Source organism: Bemisia tabaci, chromosome 7 (assembly GCF_918797505.1).
Source record: "Bemisia tabaci chromosome 7, PGI_BMITA_v3".
Taxonomy (NCBI): Eukaryota; Metazoa; Arthropoda; class Insecta; order Hemiptera; family Aleyrodidae; genus Bemisia; species Bemisia tabaci.
Window position 1 is genome coordinate 32,000,344 of NC_092799.1, and position 20,608 is coordinate 32,020,951.

At 39.4% G+C, this 20,608-nt stretch overlaps 1 protein-coding gene across 1 annotated transcript in view; it reads left to right on the forward strand.

The window, feature by feature from the left end:
• LOC109032113 (uncharacterized) overlaps window positions 1-20,608 on the forward strand; it is a 141,457-nt gene that overhangs the window by 57,677 nt on the left and 63,172 nt on the right. The gene's annotated exons all lie outside the window — the stretch shown is intronic.

The following is a 20,608-nucleotide window of genomic DNA, read 5'->3' on the forward strand; positions in this document are numbered from 1 at the left end:
AGCAAGCTGAGGCAAATTTACCCGAGGCGTGCTAAAGTCGGGTCTCGTTTTTAACTTTTCTATCGAATTCAAGTGACATCTCACTGGCAGCATGTAGCGGAGCATTAGAAAAGTCCACGCCTCGCGCCATCGCGCCTTCAATTTTGCAGACGCAACACGGACATATATCGAGTATGAATAGTTGTATCTCTGCGCCGTCATCAACGCGCGTCCTTTTCCTTGCTCTATTTTCACTCTGTGTTGGTTCTGTTTGTCATGTACATAGTGGTGCTTTAAGGGCTATGTGAGCAGCACAACTCAAATTGAAAATCGTTCTTAAGACGATAAAAAAGAAAAAAAAAAAAGAAAAAAAAATGTTTAGAAGTCTCTCAAGCGCCATGGAGGACGCACGTTTAAAAATTAGTATTTTCGCGAGAGTTATGTCTTATCTAAAAATTGTTATTGACGAACACACCTAGGAATCCCAAGCAGGGACAAATTGACCCGACTCTCTCTTTTGGGGAAGTTACATACATATAAATTGGACGAGGACATGGTGTGAGAAAGTGTCAGTATGTTTCCGAAACGATGAAAATTTCCTAAAAGGTATGTCTTACCATAAAAACAATAGAAATAAAATAAATAATACTTAGAAAAATATCAAAATTAATGTATTTAAATACGGGTCAGTTTGATTCTACTTTGAACTATGCTTTAAAAAAGTCTCGGGCATCAAAGAGTTATAGAGAAGTTTTAGCATAATCGCTCGGTGGTACACGAAAAAAAAATGGATTGCTGTTTCAACAATGAAATTGTTAAAAAATATGTTCGATATGTTTCAAATGTACATCTTACAATAGTGGAAAGCTAATTCAACAACGGGGGTGGTTAAATTAGCATTTTTTTAATCGTAAAATCTACATTGAAACATGACGGACACGTTTTTAAGTACAAAATCGTTAAATCTGCAATTTCATTTTTTCCGTGTCTGTATGCGTTCACCTTCAAAGAATCGTGTCCCATCGAAAACTCACTTTCTGAAAATGTGGCGGTTACGCCCTTCCTCATACAACCCGTTCGTGAGTCTTGTGAGCCATGAAACGTAGGCATCCTAATGGGCCGGAGGGCTCATCAGAAAATAGCATGTTAAATTTGCACATGGACCGATTCACATTCCCGAAAGCATCCCCGTCCAAGTAGCGAAACGAGCTAAAGTGTCCTATTGTTACAACGAGAAGAGGCATAATTCGCGAGATTGTTTACCGCGGATGGCGGCGCGGGGGTTGCAGGGTGCCGTCAAACCTCAAACTGCCTTACACACCCCCGGAATGGGGCGGGGGGGAGGGGGTAGACGGTTATCACGCTGTAGCATGAGCCGCTCGATATTCTATTCTCAACTCGACCATTAGTTCCCATTCCCACTTCTCTTATTTGAATATCGCCTCTGTCCGTCGGGTTGCGACGCTCCTGGGCCGGTCGGCGGTCGGCGCCGGCGCACGGTGGATTGAGTCAGTAGGAGAGGTCGGACAAAATTTGGAAACTTTAAACGCCTATAACTCCGATTATTCTAAACTTTAAGGTTCTAAAAGTGGTTCCAACAGGGCCGGATTTACCTTCTTGCCGCCCCCTCCACATTCGTTTTGAAACATCAAGTGAACGTGCCGGAGGGGGAGGGGTGCATAAGACGCGTTTACCTACTCGTGTTGAATACATTTTTTGCGAAAGCCCTGTCAACACTACTAGCAATATTTTACGGAACTTTGCTTCTCCATTTATCAGAAATGAACCAAAAAATTATGAAAGAGCAAACATAAATGTTGTATACTAATTTTAACTTCCGCCGCTGCGCCGCGCTGATCGCATTGTGTTTGGCGCAATGCGTGAAGTATTCCTGCAGTCTTGTAGGCGCTATGCGTTTCACGCCAACCGCTCCTGACCGCACTGTGTTTGGCGCAATGCGTGAAGTATTCCTGCAGTCATGTAGGCGCTATGCGTTTCACGCCAACCGCTCCTGACCGCACTGTGTTTGGCGCAATGGGTGAAGTATTCATGTAGTCTTGTAGGCGCTGATATGTGTTACATGCCGATCGCCGCGCCGAAGGCATGTCCTTTTCATCTCAAGTCCTTGTCATCATTCCTCTCTGCGCTAAGCTCCCGGCCAAATTGCGTGTTTAGTTCCTCATCCTCTCTTAACTCGACTAATTAAAGATGCTATCTCTTGTATCACCGAAAAACGACAACATTAGAAATTACTATACTCTCAGGAAAGAGACTTTTTGTCCCCTTTTCTCATTAATAATTTTTTTTTCCTGAATCCGATGTTTTTATACCTACATTTAAAAAAATTGCAAAATTTGCAACCATGGGTCACGGCCCATGTGGCCACCCTCTTTATTCGGCCCTGGGTTCCAATAGCTTCCCCGTGAGATTGCCTTCCGGAGGCACCTCTTAAGATTTAAAACGTGACATATTAAACATCGAATTTTGCAGTTTTAGTAAGAAAATTAATGTCCGACCTCTCTGATTGACTCAATCCACTGTGCGGCGCCGGTGTAGCACCTCACCCGACAACCCTGTGCAGCCTGCAACGGGACGCATGAAAAATTAACTCGCCGCCAATTTAATAAGGGCCAAAAATCGACTGTCGGTGTATGACCTGATTTTCAATGCGTCATACTGCACGCAAGAGATGTGGCCGACCGAGTGTCCTCAAAACAGGTTAAATTGCACGGAAATCACGCCGAGGAAATCAGAGATCGATGGCGAAAGTGCAAATCGCGTTTCTCCGTTTGTGACGGTGCACTTTTTCTGTCATACTTCATATTTTGAACACGTACATGTATTTAAATACTCGCTTGCCGGTAAACACACCCTAAAAATACGCCACACTTACCGTGCGATCACTGGAGAGTGCGTTAAATGGATAAATGAGTATTTCAACCTTGGGGTTATCTCTCATTTTTGCGAATTTCATAATGCATACATGTACTTCAATATGAACAAGGTGTTAAAATTGTGTTGGGCTCACACTATTTTGCGGGAAGAACAAGGCTAAAGCGCAAAATAATGTGGACCCAGCACTATTTTACCACCTTGTTATATATGGATCTGGCCACATTTCTTTGTGTTTTTTCCTTCAATAGAAAGTATGATAATTCAAATATTACGTTTCTCAATATATTTATTTTTTCTAACAATTGATTTTAGAAAAAAATATCTACTTTGGCCAAATGAACCAGTGAGAACGAAAACACACCAACTCGGAAAAATGAAAATAACCAAAACACACACAAAACTGCACATTAGGTGAAGAAGTTACCTTAAAAAAATATTTTTGCTGCCGAAAGACAAGTGCTTATAGAGACTTTAAAGGTCCAAGTTGGAACAGACGACCTAACTTCAATGACCTTTCTCTGTAAATTAACTGTCTTTCATGGAAATTGAGCATTTTCGAGTTACCTTCAAATCAGAACTGTGGTCAACGTTGTCGAGATCTATAGATATTGAAGATAAAATAGAGAAAATACAATGAAACCGAGCCTAAAATAGTATAGAGATACAGTGATGCCAGGCGTACGGATTTATCCGTGCCGCGCGAACATTCCCTATACCGACACGGACCGCGTACGGACAAAAACCTTATGGGAAAAACGCTTCCCTATCTTAAAATATCCGTACGCGTGACGTCACAGAATGACGCTTAGCCAATAGCAGCACGGAGAGCGGTAGAGCGTACGGATCTCGCACACGGAGCACCCGGGAACACTGATGGAGAAACCCGATTGGATTTAGCCACTGCCCCACTGACCCGTCAACTGGTGTGAATAAACGTATTAAAGATAAGTAATTCAAATTTATTTACGAAACTGCAGATTTTGCCAGGCGCGGCTGGAAGATTATCGTGACAGCATGAACCCAGCGAGACTGTTGAATTTAGTGCAATTATAGAACTCGAAGGAGATGTTGTGCACTAATCGTGTGCGGCAACTTACCTTCCCTACATTGACTTTATTAAATTTCTTCCTAAGGAGATCGGTTGTCTCTCCGTGACACTTCAATCCCCGCTCGGGACTTGTGGCGGTGCTTCTACTCCGCCGTAAAATCAATTTTCGCGGTTCGTTTAACGCGACTTTTTACCCCGGTACACGTTACTGCCGGCAAGTGCACTCTAGCGTTAAAAAGTGCAACGTAAGAGGCAACTTCATATGTGCCCTGAGACTAAATACACCGAGTTACCGCACAGTTAGCCCTAAACATGACTTTATCTGTTTTGTTCCGGAGATCATCGCAATCACAAAATAATGACAGATGAGAATCGTGTCGAGTGAATTTCACCGCAATCAGGACCTGGACTCGCACTGGAAAAAAACGCATTGGATCTAGAGTCCAGACTCTTAAAAACATCGACAAGAAAAAATACTCTTGATTCAATCAGAGTTAAGCTTAAATCAAGAACCAAGCCTCTTAATTTGAGTGGATTTCCTTTTGATTTAAGGTTAAATCTGATTGAATCAAGAGTCCTTTTTCTTGTCAATGTTTTCAAGAGTCTGGACTCTAGATCTAATGTGTTTTTTTTCCAGTGCGTGTATTTTTACGGTCTAATTGGATTGGCTTATCGCAATATTTATCAGCTGTCATCGGGCCAAGATAAACTCTGTTTCATAGGAAAAAGTGCTTGTTCCCGCCAATAAAGGCATATCAGTTGGGACGGTCTGGGTCACGATTGTGGGGGTTGCCATGGTTTAGTTGTTTTGGGTGTGGAAGTTTTGTGTATAGAAAAAAAAGTCTTGTCCCGGAAAAAGTTTCTGAAAGTTGTCTATACTAAAAGTCTCTTGTTTTTTTTTTATTCTGAGTTTGTCCTTTTTGGTCTCAGTGATTAAACCAATTACCCTTCATCCCAAAGTGAATTTCCAAAGTGAATCCCTTAGTGAAACTTTTAATTTATTTTATACTGTGGGAGATTCGGTGCAGGGAAAAGCTGGATTCCCTGAGGGTTTTCGGAAAAAAAGAAGTAGAAGTTGCTGGATAAAACGGACATTTCCAATGAATTGCGGTAGTGCCCCAATTAATTGTGGTACCACCCCGATACATTAAGTTACTAACCCAAATGATGCGGTACTACCTCAACTTTAGTTGCGGTACTGCCACAATTAACTGAAAATGCTCATATCATCCAACAATTGGGGGTAGTTCCACAATTAAAGGGGATAAGTCCTAACACTGTTTTTCTGTGTGCGGTTCTATGGTGGACGATAGCAAATTTGTGTAGAAGATCCAGGGTCTATAATCATAAAAGCCGATGGCCAAAATGGAAAACTGTGTACATGCATTCCCTACAACTTTTCAAAAAAATGTCCAATTAAGTTTTATACATATATTTAAAGAAAATCCTTCCTCAAAACTTTTTAAGAAAAAGTTAAAATGAGTGATGCAAATTCTCAAAACACTTAAAAATCACACTGGAGGTAAGTTTTCTTTGAGCAAGAAACAGAACATAAAAGGAATACTTGCAACGTCGTTATCGGAGATACGTATTTTGGTAAATATCCCTTGGTAAATATCATTAGTCTCATGAAACAATGATCTCCTTCTTTAATCAACACATATTCATTTACACTGTAAAATGCAGTACCGAGCGTTACTGTGTAAATTTCTAACATGCCACAATGGCAATTAATTTTAGGCCGGCAAAATACTGCAATTGAACATTAAAACCTATACAAAATTTGAAATTGTTGCGGTTCGTATCTATACTTATGGCGCAAAATGTCAAAATGTTATCGATTTATTTTTCCTCATTGTCTTGAAGATCAGCTCTAAGATGACACCGCGATCATAGAATCTCGGGTCTCTGTGAACTTCGAAGAGTTTTCTCGGAGACCATCTCTCGACTTTTTTCCGGGAGTGCACGGCATTATGCGAGACGTTTCCTGCATTAATATTGGATGAGCAATATAAATTGCGGACGTATTTAAGCTAAAAGGGACGATATGCATAGGGTTTGCATACAACATAGTTCCTTTCAGCATAAATCCGTCCAATTGGATGAGCGATAGACGAAAATTTCACTAGCTACCTCAAGTGGCAATCTAGGACACTGCAGCCCAGACGCATCTTAAAATCAATTTTCAGAAGGGTCGCGACGGAAGGGACTTGGATAACCCATTATTTGAATTCTGGTCCACGATACGGAGGCGTCAGCTGCTGGCTGATGATTATTAATGATACCTGGACGGAAGGCGATGCACTCAGCCTCTATCTCGTTATCTTTTAATGGATAAAAACCCAGGGCCGAGGAAAGTCCAGCTCATGGCCAGTGTCAAATCTACAGGCAAACCATCTTAAGGTGATTCAATGGACGCCATATTTTGTGTCAGAACAGCATGCGATGTATCGCATCAATTAGTTCCATTTTTTCAGCTACTCGTCATTTTTCTCCAATTTTGAGATAGCAATTCTGTTGCCAGGAGACTAAAGCACTCACTTACCAATTTTAACAAAGAAATTCAACGTACTAAAGGCGTAGTTTTTTTAGAGAGAAAACATTCAATTCGATACTGATATCGAAACTGCACTCGAATCCGATATTTTCTCTCTAAAAAAACCACGCCTTTATTACGTTGAATTTCTTTGTTGAAATTGGCAAGTGAGTGCTTTAAGTCTCCTGACAACAAAATTGCGATCTCTAAATTGGAGAAAAATGCCGAGTAGCTGAAAAAATGGAACCAATTGATGCGATATATATCGCATGCCGTTCTGACACAAAATATGGCGTCCATCGAATCACCAACTTTGTAGAATTTCATTCACGATGATTCTCCGCAGGTCAACGAAGACGATGGGTCATTACACACCAAAAAGCTATCATTTAAATACAATCCTGTAATGTCAACATTCCAGAAGTTTTGGCTCGAGAGCAAGGATGCCGTGCTAAGGAAAAACGTCGTATGATCATCCGAGAATTGCCAAATTTCCTCCGATGAAATGGTCATTTTTTAGGAAAGTCATGAACATTTCCCCTTTAAATTTTTAAGATAATTTAGATATAATTACAAAGAAAATTCTCTGAAAAATTGAACGGATGATATTCACGAGTTTTCCTGAAAATTCGAATTTAATCAAAGGAAATTGGGCAACCAGCGGAGGTTCATACGGAGTTTTTCCTTAGCATGGCAGGAGGGGACATTATAGGTTACGGTGCAAATAATATAAGGCTCGAAGTTATTGCTGTTGCGAAATCTACTTGGAGCAGCTCCAAGATTCTAAAATGTTAGCATTCAGATTCAGATCCACATACGGAAGGATGAATGATAGGAATGAATTCAGGAGAAAATCTTTTGATTTTGGTCATTTATCGTGAGATCACGGAGTTCTGAAGTTGTGAAGTGGTATAATGAAAACCAATTTTGCATTGCAATTTGGCGTCTTGCTTTTCAATGAGAATAATATTAACTTCGGCAATATACAGTTTTCAGATCAATGCTCAACCCTGAAAAGGCACCTTAGTAATTGTATCTCCATGTAGCATTGGAGATTCATTGAATTTCTTCCAAAAAGTAATAAAATGCGAATGACTGAAATTTTCCGATTAAAAAGTGACAAAAGCTGCATTTCATTACATGTTTGCACAAAATAATTAATACATCTCCAGACCGTTCTAAAACATTGATATACACTGTAAGAATTAAAGCGAGGCTAAAGTTTTAAATTCCATATACTTCAGATTTTTATTTATCCCTCCGTAAAATAAATGTTGGCTAATGTTTAGCGAGAGAGCCTTTAATGCCCTTTCCACCTAAATGTCGATGTACGCCGTGTAATATTGGCTGTAATAGTATGTAATAACTCTTTCAGCGTAGGGCATAATGCAATAATTGGAAGCATTTGAACAGAAAAAGCTATCTTCATTGAGACTTTGAAGAAAGGCTCTAATACAATTCCTCGCGTTTTGTCAAGAATATAACATGTGCACGCACATAAGATCCAAGGAAGATTTTGGTAGGTACATTTTGAAACGAGGGGAAAGAAACGAGAAGAATTTCAGAAACGATTCAAGATCCGATTGAAAAAATTACAGGCAGGTGGAGACTCTGTATAACCTTCTACGTATGGAAATCTTCCACGATTTATAGTTTTCAAGATGAGTACAGGACCATGTAAACAATACTTCCTTTACCCGTAAGGGGAGCGAGAAAGTAAAAAGTTTATTGATTTGGAAACTTTATAAGAAAACGCCTCTAGTCTGGTTGACTTTTCATGGTTTTGCCGCTTAGTATTTCATTTGCGGCAGGTTCTGAGCATTAAAGCTCAAACTCCTCATTATAATATGATCGTAAAATACGAATTCACTTAAACAAATAGGTTCTTTCATAAATCTCCCCATGCAACAGACCCCGTTCAAGTAAATGCGTCTGATTGTGGAATCTTGAAAATCACATCGAGAGTAATAATAAAGGAGCCAGCCCCCGATCATTGATGTCAGTTTATTTTATTGGCATTTATCAGACTTTGATTTTGCGTCAAAAAAGCACAGACACTTGTGTTGAATCTGGCAACACAGTGATCATCGCTAATTTTCAGCACACGTTGCACTTTCAAGGATGCAGTTTGGGCTTGCCAGTTGCATCTGCCGTGAAGCGGAGTTGTCAATTCATTACACAATTCAATCATTTTCCATTGACTCGAGGCCTTGAAAGGAATTCTCAAGTTTTCCCCAAAAGAACTCCAAACTTCACCTCGGTATGTTCCTGATATCCCGGCATTTATATTTCCATGAAAAATGAATCTTGTAGGTGAAGCGTAAAGGTGGCTTTGATCTCGCAATAGAAGATATGCTACGCATTTCATACGGCCGGTTTTTCAAATTTTTTTGTTATTCTTTCTGCTTTTTGAGCTTACATTTCGTCAGGAACCTACAGCTAACCTATACAACTGGATGCTACATTTTGTGTTCGAAGAAAATAGAAGTCGAATTGATCCGTTCTCTATGAGCTTTCAATTCATCAGATGATCAAAGGCGAGTTGGAGTCGATTTCAGCCAACTCGTCAGTCTCAAGGAAATGTTTCGCTCCTACCGGAATCCGAACTCGTGTCCATCTGGATTTTAACATGAGGCCAGTCCTACTATATAGCCGAAATAAGCTTGAGAATCCAACCATTCCACTCTAATAACATTGAATGTGCGACCAAAAGAACACCGGGACACAGAAAATAAACGATTGATTGGAGTTTTTTGGTTAGTCACATAGGCTTAAACTAGATTTTCATGACCATTACCATTATAGTATATTGTAGCTTTTTGACTGTATTACTACCGAAATTCTGAAAATCTTCACCTCTCTTAATTTAAAAATCTAAATTTTCGTATATACTCCCATTTTCAAAATTATCTGTAAAGACGTTAATAGCCTTTGACGCTGAATGTCTTAAAATATAACTAACTAAATCGGTCACTATACTTATTTAACCTAACCTACCTTACCTACAGTATATACTTCAACTTCGTGTACAGTTTCGTAACCACAAATATTAAATACAGTTCACAAACGGGGAATTTGTATAAAGATCTCTCTCAGTTTCCATTCTTTTCCTCATTGTTTGTGTAATTAATCCATAAATCTAAAGTAAAAAAGCAAATGAAAAGAATATTTGTGGCTCCGTAGTTTATTTTACGGCTGAAAGATCATTGCTGGTCGGTGGCTTATCCTATAAGTTTGATGTGAGGTTTTATTCATTTTTTTTTTTTCTCAACTGTTTTTGATATATTTCCAACACAAACCAACAGATTGTTTTTCAGGTTTGATTCTCGATTCTAAATTTCCAATTTTTTTAGAAATTGTGTTACCCACGAGCATTCTGTCAGTGGTTTTGCACTGCCTTTCATATTCTACTGGCGGCTTCAACTTTAATTTCCAATTTTTGATTGAAATCCTGCCTTTTTATACCTTGTGGCACTTCAATCGACAGAGAATCGTGATGAACCGACGTGCTTCAGGAGGGAGGAAATATTTTTCAATCCCATCCCCACACGTTCCCCTTAATGACGCGTTATCCGTCGATGCAATCAATTGGATGCGAACTGTGTACCATTTTTCATCTGAAGGGCTGTGTTGCCACCTGCCAATCGGACGATTTGACCCCCGTCTTGCCTAATGAGTTATTTCACGAATACTATAAATTTATAGGGGGCTATCCCCCCTCCTCCCCGACTGTTTCTCGGTCCAACTCACCGAAGCTTTCCACGCCTCAGGCGTTATGCATTATTCTGATGATTTTATACCACAGATTAAGATTTGAGTGGTGAAAGTTTAAGGAAGTAACTTCAAGTGGCTTTCATGCGATTTTGTATAAACTCTAAATGTAAAGTAACCCAAAGAATTTGAAGCCTGAATATTTTTGAATATTAAGTCTATTGCGTGCGAGATTACTTTGTAGAACTTTTTTTTTTTTTGTTTGTTTGTTTTTTGAATCGCCATGGTTATATGTCCTCTTGACTTATATCACCAAGGTTTAGACACCTTTGTATGGTTCAAAGATCAAAAGTCACTGGCTCATTTACCACTTTGAATGTTTTTCTGTATGAATGACACACCAAAAAATGGTAAGCATCACACATAAAATGCTTAACCATGGCACAAAAAGCCTAAAAAATCCAAAAATTTACCAATTTTTATGCGGTTTTTTACCATTGTCATACTTCGAGCTATTTTGTCGTTGTCATTAACACAAAATGATATTCGTAGTTACTCACTTATTCCTCATCTCATATGATCCCCAGTCAAGCTGACAACCGGTACCTACTACTTTTATGACAGAGTCCAAAATGTGTCTGATTACGCCAGCAAGCCGTGTTTTACATTCACTGTCAGCAGAAATCTACTGCTGGCTACCATAGTTCCTGGGAAATCATGCTTGAAAAGGAAAAAAATATCCAAAAAATTACTGAGTTGTGATTGTGTTTTTCTTTTCTATCAATTTTTTCCGGGGAAACAGTCTTTAGCCCAGAATTCCCGAGCACGTACTCGGGGAAGCCCCCATTCCAAAGAACGGGAACATTCCTACGTGATATCCTGGATATCTGCTGTAACTTTCCACTGTAAAATTGCGTCATAAAGACTGCAAATTGGCCCATTGTCAGTCACGATACAAACGGAATTTTCCCCGATTTTTCTCATTATAAAATGGGAAAAAAGGGAACATAGAAAAGATGCATGAGGCCCTTGAAAGCTTTTTTTTACACAGAAAACATTTTTTTTCCGCGATGGAATGTTAGCTCCTTTTTTTATACAAAGAATCAGTTGCGCTGGTCACGGAATCGAGTTTTGATGCTCGAGTCTTGTAGATAAACTCTTAATAATAAGCTCTGTTCAAATAGCAACTTTCTACATTGAATATTAACCGAGATATCGCGCTTTGAAAAAATCGGTTCATGACGTCATCCACCGCGGTAGTGACATTCTTGGTTCCCTCCACTTTGCTTTCATCAGTCAGGGCTACGCTTATTTACTCTGGTTACTCAACATGTTACTCGGATGAAAACAAAGGTGGAATAAACGGAACGTGTCATTACTGTGGTGCGGATGACGTCATAAACCGAATTTTTCAAAGCTCGATATCTTGGTTTATATTAATTGAATGTAGAAAGTTGCTGTTTGAACAGATCTTAATATTTTTAGCCAATTGACGAGAATGGACCAGTTTCGCTGGTAACAGAATTGTGTTTTGATGCTTATTCCTTACAGACTAGCTGAAAATAATAAGATCTGTCCAAACAGCAACTTTCTACTTTGAATATTAACCAAGATATTCGTCCTTTGAAAAGTCGGGTTTTTGACGTCATACACCGCGGTAGTGTACCACCGCAGTGGATGACATCTTAAATCTAGTTTTTTCAAGGCGCGATATCTCGGTTAATATTCAACGTGGGAAGTTGCTGTTTGGACAGATCTTATTATTTTCAGTTGATCTGCAAGAGTAAAACAGCAAAACACGATTCTGTGACCAGCGCAACTGACCCATTGAGCATCAAAACACGATTCTGAGACCAGCGCGCAAGTGACTCATTATCAAATCATAGATTCCACCCTTGTGGGAGTGAAAAATCTCTCCGGATATTTTGGGACCCACCTGGCAAGCCGTATCGATGTTGAGTGTGGTTGAGAGTCGGTTTCCACGGATTGATGCACACCGAGTGAGCGCGGGCTGTGGATGAGTCGTAAGTCGAGCATTGATGAAAAACGGAGTGCCTCCCCCCTTCCCCTCCCCCTCTCCTCCCCCACCATCGGTTAATGGAAAATAGGTCATTCATAACGCTGCCGGCAAACAAATAAAATCAGGGGTGGAAATGGCGGTGTTAACGACATCGATTAACGGCTCAAACCGTTCAGGTTTCAATCAAGCGAGTTTCTTTTCAACGACTTCCGCGACTCCAAACTGGGAAGTACCCTAACTTTTATGTCTCTCAGAAACTAAAGAGAGTCTTGCATAAGCCGTTCGCAGTCGGGTTCACAGGGATCCTGTCTTGAAGCTACATTTCGAAAATTCTGAGAGGCGATTTAAAAAATCAACCTATTTTTTTTTTAAACATGTTTTATACCTACGATGGGCAGTGACCTAAATAAAGCCGATTGTATATGTGAATAGCTAGATAACTTTCTAAGTAAATAGAACATTCATGTCATCTGGTGTGCTATGATTTCTATCGATGGTATACATTCATGGTACACTTTTTTCAATTTCGTCCATTTTCATTCTATCCTTCCTCTGTGCAGTAAGTTAACCCTTTGTTTCTCAGCCCATTTTTCTCATGAATGACATCATCGCACACTGACCACTTAGCTGTGTACTCCAAATCGCAAAAAAGAACTCTCCGTGAACAGGTCCTCAAAAGGAATTTTTTGCATACTTTAGATTCTTGCCAGTGATTTTCGTGGGGATGTAACAAGCAGCTGCGGGATTAGGACAAACGCCGCACAGTTGATCAAGCCAATGGGGGAGGTCGGAAAAAATTTGGAAACTGTAAAAACTTTTAACTCCATTTCTACACAATTGTTTGGTTTTAAAAGTGGTTCCATTGTGTTCCTTGTAAAATTTGCTTCCAAAAGCACCCCTTAAAATTTGAAATGTGACGAAACAAACATCGAAAATTTCAGTATTAGTCAAGAATTTCATCTCCGACCTCTCTAAATTGACTCGATTCACTGCGCGCCGTGGCTTTATTGCAAAGTCGTATAATTTAGGGGCAATCCGTCGGGGCAGTTAGGATTCTTCCAGTGGCGTGGCGTGAATGGCGATATATCGATTGTTATGCCATTTAAACCTATGGAAACGGATCGATAAACAGGGCGTTCGCAGCGAACACCTTAATAATCGATTCTTTACCATAGGTTTAAATGGCATAACAATCGATACATTGCCATTCTCGCCACGCCACTGGATTCTTCCGCTCTTGTCGGTATCACTGCTCAAACCCAAAACATGTTGTGCAAGATCGCGTTTCGACCGTGTTTACCCGATAAAAAAGAGTGTTTGCAGGCACTGGAAATTCGCGCTGAAAATAGAATATCGGGATATCCGGTCCCGTGGACGCACGTAATACATTCCGGAATTTTCAAATTACAACCACTTCGGCCTCTGATCGCTCACCTCATTGAATTCTTCGCATTGCATACACACAGATTTATCTCCTGGTTCAGTGGTTCTCCTTAACAAGAAAAGTTTCCCTACATGCTCTTTTTAATTAGCAGGCAGAGGCAGACGATCTGATGAATGAGCGGAAAATTAAAGTCCCACATTTTGTTGGCCAAGGAACAATATCGCCTTATCTAACTATTTTGCAGGACAGAGGAAAAAATTGAGAGAGAAGGTGTTGTTATGGTAACTCATTTTTTAAATGAGATGTTACCTTCTTCTTTTGATTCATCTTTCAAATTTTGATTGGTGAATATTTACAAACCCACTTACATGCGATGAACCCAATATTACTACCAACATTCTGAAACTCTTCACCTCTCTTAATTTAAAAATCTAAATTTTCGTATACACTCCACTTTCAAATTCTCTGTAAAGACGTTCATACCCTGTGACGCCGAATGTCTCAAAATATACTAACTAACTAACTATTTGGTTTTATTTCTATCAATAAAATTGCCGATTTGAAATATACCGTAAATATATACTTTTTTTTAAATGATGATATTACTTCATTTTAAAAAGATTTTATTTGTTAAACGTGACAAATATTTGTAAAACCTTTTCCAAGCGATGGCATCGATATTAATCTCAATGAGCCATACTTGTGTTGAGGAGCTACACAAAAATGAAAAAGAGAGAAAAAAAACCAAGGAGGACACAATTTTTGGTTTTAACCCACTGCTTTTACATCGATCTTTTACAATAAAACACGTCCAATTTCGAGCGTTTGGTTGCGAATACACCATGCTGCAGTACAGTAAAAGCACAAAATATAAAAGAAAAATTTAAAAGCTTTGGAAATCGTAAAATTAGACACGGACACACCTTAATATTTTCAAAGCTTACGTTATATTTTCCTTTCATACAATTTTTTTTTCATCAATTTAGATGAGAATAATCCGTGCAGAGCGTGCAGACATTTCAAAATCATGAGTTGAAAAACGCTGACTCCGCGAGTTTAGGTAAATATTAGAACCTAACACAGAGCAAAATGCGCACTGGCGCCTACAAACCTAACGGGATACTTCACGCGTTGCGCAATGCGAGAAGTTGTTAGGTTTGTAGGCGCCTATACGCATGTCACGCTGGTCGCCCGCCGCGCCGCGGAGTGCTACGGCGTTTCAAGCAACTATTTCGCGACATAGGTGTTGCACAGTACATACGAGACTGAAGGAAGGCGCTCCAACTTATCAAGAATGACAAACTTCCTTTAAGGTTACAGAGCTTCCTTTGCAAATAATAAATCAAGATACTACGTTACAAAGAGCGGTAATCTAAAAAACTTACTTAGTCCTAGCATCCGTATTTAATAAAGTTTAGCAATATTTTTTAATTTCGTTAGAGAAAAATGTGACTCGATTTAGGCAGAAACATTCTTGAGTATGCCGTCAAGAGAATTTTATTTTGAATCAAGAATAAAATAGCTGAATGAAAGCGGGTTTCTGCTTGATCTAAGTGACTTTTCTTTCTACTTAAGCATCCCTTTTCTCTCGAAATAGGCATTATTTTCTTTATTAATTTATAAGGAAATCTTCTCGACGGTAAATTTGAGCAATATGTAAAGAAAAATCGATAAGTCCATCAACATCCGATGTAAAGAGGAGCGTGTATCATCATAATCATAATATAACACCAATTCACTCAGAATGTTGGAAAATGTTTGCTTCAATTTAGGATTGCGGTAAATTTGAAAAAGCGCGTTACAAACTACGCAGATTGCAAGCTATGAGAAATAGATTTCAGACTATTTTAATGTGCTCAAAATGATTTAACTCGTTAAGAGTACATTTATTTGGCTTCATCCTTGCGCGCAACAAACCCCACTGCGGATTGATAATTGCGGTTAGTAACCTAATTTATTGGGGTACTATACCACAATAGATTGGGGTGTACCACAATTAATTGGAAATTTCCACATCGTCCAACAACTTCGTGCTCATTTTTATTCCGTGTATAATCACAAAATTTCCCGTAAGTCTCTTCTCTAAACCAGATCTACACGAAGCCGATCAGAATTATTTATACTCGTCCGTGCGGGAGGAGGGGCGGCCGTGAGGGTAAATTAGATGAGAATGGAAGGGCGAAGAATTTCAGTTTGTCCGGAACGGGTGCCAAGTTTGCAAAGCAACGGACGAGAATTCTAAGACTTTGGGAACTTAGGAGCCGCTTTTGCTTGGCGCCTGGAGCCTCCCGCCCCGGAGTAATTAACGACTCCATTCACAAGTCAAACGGGGACTTGTCGATACTCGCCAAGTTCGGGCAGCCTGGAGCCCGGCTTAATTGAAACTAAACCACCCCTTATGACAGACTAGAGAATGGGGAAGAGGGGGAGAGAGAGAGAGATGGGGGAGAGAGAGAGAGCAAATTTTCCGATAAAAAATGGATCTGTTGCACGCAAGAGATACTGCGGGCCGAATATTGAAACTGATAGACAAAGCTATAGACAAAGAAGACATGGGGAGTTTGGAGCGATTCTTTTGGTTGACATGGTGGCTCCTATAGACTAAGGAAGAAAATGATGGACTAACTGTCGGGTCCTGGTGGGTTGCCGTTCCTCAGTCCATTACCTACCTCTATGTCCATGCACCACTCGCTTCCACCAATAGGATCCCTCAAATCCCTTTTGTCATATTTGTCTATAGCTTTGTCTATCAGTTTCAATAATCGGTCCGCTGCCAAATATATCATGTCACCTTTACAGGTAAAATAGTACGAAAATCACGTTGGGGACGTCAAAAAAGTCGGGAAAAGAAGATTGGTAGAATTTACCATTCCCTCACGCTGTAGTTCACACAGCGTTGACTCAGAGTCAATTCTGCTAGAAGAAAGGTAAACGTTACTATATACTGGTAAAGGTAACCATTCCGCTGGCAGAATTAACTTGAAGATTGGTAGAATTTATTATTTCTTCACGCTGTGTGAAATATAGCGTGAAGGAATGGTAAATTCTACCAATCTTTTTTTTCAGTGAGTTTATAACACGTTTTTTTTTTTCAAATTTTCCGCGACTTCGGGCAGTTTTTCTCAGTCAACCGCCGACCAGGTTTGCACAGACAGGAGTCAGAAAAAAAATCTTAGTAAACAAACGATTTCGCTGGCTGGCTAAGCTATCAAAAAAGAAAGATGATACATCGAGCTACAAGCCCCCCCCCCCCCCCAGCACCCCCAACACCCCCCAAAAAACAAATTGTGACATTTAACATAACAATAAATTGCACTATTTGTCAATCGCTTGCTCATAGTAGTGGCATTGTGTGAATAAATATATTGCATTTGTTTTTGTTGTTTTGTTGTTGTTTTTATTGGCTTGCAGCTCGATGGACCTCGAGTTAGGTTAGGTTCTTTCAGCTTAGGTTCATCTTTCTTTCTTATTTATATGACGCACGTTTCCGGACGAAAATTATACGCAGAAAATGTGATGCACAACAAAAATGACGGAATCAAAAATAATAATCATTAATTTTCCTCTGAAATTACATTTTTGGTCGACAAGGATGTTTATTCACCTTAACGCTGCTTTCGTAGATTGCAGCTCATCTCAAAGATTATAATCTATGAAATACATGCATTCCTTTACGAAGCAGAAAAAATCATTCGTACATAAATGCATAGTGTTAGTGAACAAACTGGATTCTTTGCCACGACGACCGACGCGACGGGTACAGGTACACGCGAAAGGAAGCGTATTTATCTCTGATTGCGACGTTATGCACCACTTATCTTTGATTTTTAATCAATGTTTTCAAAAAGCTACACACAGTTTTTCTGAAAACTTTCCGCGAATTTTCCTGAATAATCTCAAATAAAATCATCGAAAATTTTGACGCGATATTTCGTTCGTCTACTTTCTTTTCACGTGTAACCAAAACTAAATTAAATATCATCCGATTTTCTGAATCGTTACAATGAGGATACATACTTCCCCTTTAATTATGTTAAAAACCGGAGCAAAGAGTCAAGAATTAATGACGCTAATATACGTTCCACGCCAAGTGACCGACTGCAATGCGTTTGGCGCAATGCGAGAAGTATTCATGCGGTCTTGTAGGCGCTTACGCCGACCGCACTGTTTGGCGCAATGCGTGAAGTATTCGTACAGTCTTGAAGGCGCTAATATGCGTTTATCGCCGGCGGCCGCAGTGTGTTAGAATAATCAGGGCATCAAGCATGGGGCTCAAGACGCCCATGTTGTGTTTCGACGCTGTATGACACAGAGCATGATATTTTTCAGACTCACGGCGTTAATTAAGACGTTTTATAAACTTAAATATAGACCTAACGCACTATTTTGAAAATTCGGGTTAGTATTCCTCAAAGTTGCAAACTGTTCGTATCTCTTAAAGATACATTCTTTGGCTGTATCTCTTGCGTGCAATGGAACCATTAGTCAAATGCCGATTAATTATATTGTCACTAATTGATAATAACCGTTCTTAAAGCTAGATTTTGTAGAATAGAATCCCATTATGTTACACACAGTTGCGGAAAAATAGGTTTATTTCCTCCGATAGAAGCACGCAAAAAATTTATGAGCTCATGAGAAAAGTTTTCAATCTCTTCTCTAACGACTCTAAAACAATGACGTAGCTTTGGTCGTAGGAATGATTTTAGAGACTCTCGCGTCCGTCCGTTCCCATCAGTGGCGTGGCGTGCTTTACGATATATCGATTGATCTGCCATTTAAATCTATGGAAAAGGATCGATTATCAAGGTGTTCGCAACGAACACCTTGATAATCGATTCTTTACTACAGCTTTAAATGGAGAAATATCGATAATCGATCCTTCACGCCACGCCACTGGCAGCTAGGTCTACCGAGAGAGACATTCAGGAAAACTTAACATAAATAAACAAACAATTTTGCAAACGATCATTCTTTCTTCTCGCAAACGATTTCAATTGTTTTACAGCAATTGTTTCTGCTTTAATCCATAAACTGTTGAGGCTCTAGTTTTATGAAAGCTAAAAAACGATTGAATATATGCCGTAACAGGTCCACAACATCCATCGACGTATATCAACAGCAGCTTGAGAGAGAGTTTGCTTATTTATTCAGGTTAGTTTTTCTTTGATGTCGCTCTCCTTCGCACCCCTCCCTCCCCCTTCTCTCTCTCCCATTCCACTCTAATTTCTCTCCTCTTTTCTCTCCGGCGAATACCTGGTTGCCGGTGACCGAGAAGGAAGTGCTCAATTTTTTTCTTTTTTTCTTTTCTTTTTTTTTTTCAAACAGCCTCCCAATCTTCACCTCTTGTGGTGTGAGATAGATCCCTTTTTACTCAACACTTTCCGTGCGCCTATAGGTGTGTTTTCATGTATTTCTCCCTCACAGCGAGGAGAGCACGCGAAGAAAGGGTAAAATCTGATAAGTAATCAAGTAATTCCATAACCATAAAAAAAATTCAAACATGTTTTAGGCCAAAAGTTTGTTCTCAGTTTCCGCTAGTTGAACGTACTCATGCAAAAAAGAACTATGCTCCATGCAAACCTTTTTTATTTACCGCATTTATTTCCTTTCAGCATTAATATGTCCAAATTATCGTTTCAGCTTCGCCATTAGCGCGTTCCAGATGCGTAAACTAGAGGTTCAGTCGGGGGAATCGACGCGGGTGTTGACTGCTAAACATTTTTAAACACAGTAAAAATTCTGAAAAATGTTGATCTTCACATTAATGACAAAAAATGAGGGGAAGCCGTATGTTTCGGTAATTGTTTTTTTCGGAGTTTTGGTATAGTTTCGGAGTAAAAATATTGAAGTCAGTTTGCCTGTGTCGGCGTACTGAGCCCGATGATTGTGACATTTGAAGTCGTTTCCCTGGCGTAAAAGCGTATCTCAATTTCCACTTGAACCTTGTTTTACATATAAATCCACGCTTTTTGGAGCTCATGCATAGATCGAGATACGTTTTACGCCAGAGACGCAATGATGCGAACTAAATCTCTTGTGTTGGGCTAAGGGGCTTGACGTGTGGCATGCAACATATTCAGATGCTTTTTCCTTTAACTTTAAAAGCCTTGTCACTGAAGAGACCAGTTGTTCGAAATCATGTTTCCTTCAATTCCACGAATCTAGCGAATAGGAAAATTCAATGATTCTGCTAAAACAGTAAAACTCCTCCCACTAGTTTCAAAAAAAATTGTCAAAGCGCGGTAAAGACACGTAGCCTTTTTTGCGCAGAAATCATCGTCATTTCTCGCATCAATCACTCATATCTTGTGCAAAACGACACCCTTCCCTGCCGACGTCTTACCATAAGTTTGGTATTTGTTGAAAATATAACCAAGGAAGCATCTGGAGGATTTCATATCGATGGCCAAAGTGCGAAACCATGTAAACGTTGCAGACTTCCTGCCATACTTTATTTTCTCATTAGAATACAATTTTCTCTCTCTATCAGCAGAATAACCAGTAGCAATTTTAAGCTCTACGTATAGTTTGGCTCATTTCTCTTTTAAAATATTAAATAAGGGTACATATGTTATAGCATTTAAATAGCGATACGTGGTTTCACACTTTAGCCATCGACTTACGGCTCGAGAGTAAAATTCGTCGATTTTTAACCACTCAAATCATGATAACATTACCTGTAAGTTATCTTTTCGTCCCGGTTTTTCTTCAGTAATTCCTTGTCTAAAGCGATGTACATTTTGGAAAAATTATTTCCTTCTTCAGGCCAAATTTTTTTTTTTCTTAAAGTCAAAAAAATGTGTGGCTTGAAGATGGAAGTAATTTTTCCAAAATGTACATCGCTTTAGACAAGGAATTACTGAAGAAAAACCGGGACGAAAAGATAACTTAAAGGTAATAATATCCGAACCGGTAAAATGAAAAAACCATATAATCATTGATAATGGTTTTTCACATGATTTCTGAAAATTTTACGCAAATCTGGGGCTAACTCAATGTAATTTTGGACAGTACTATTTGTAGGTCCATTTT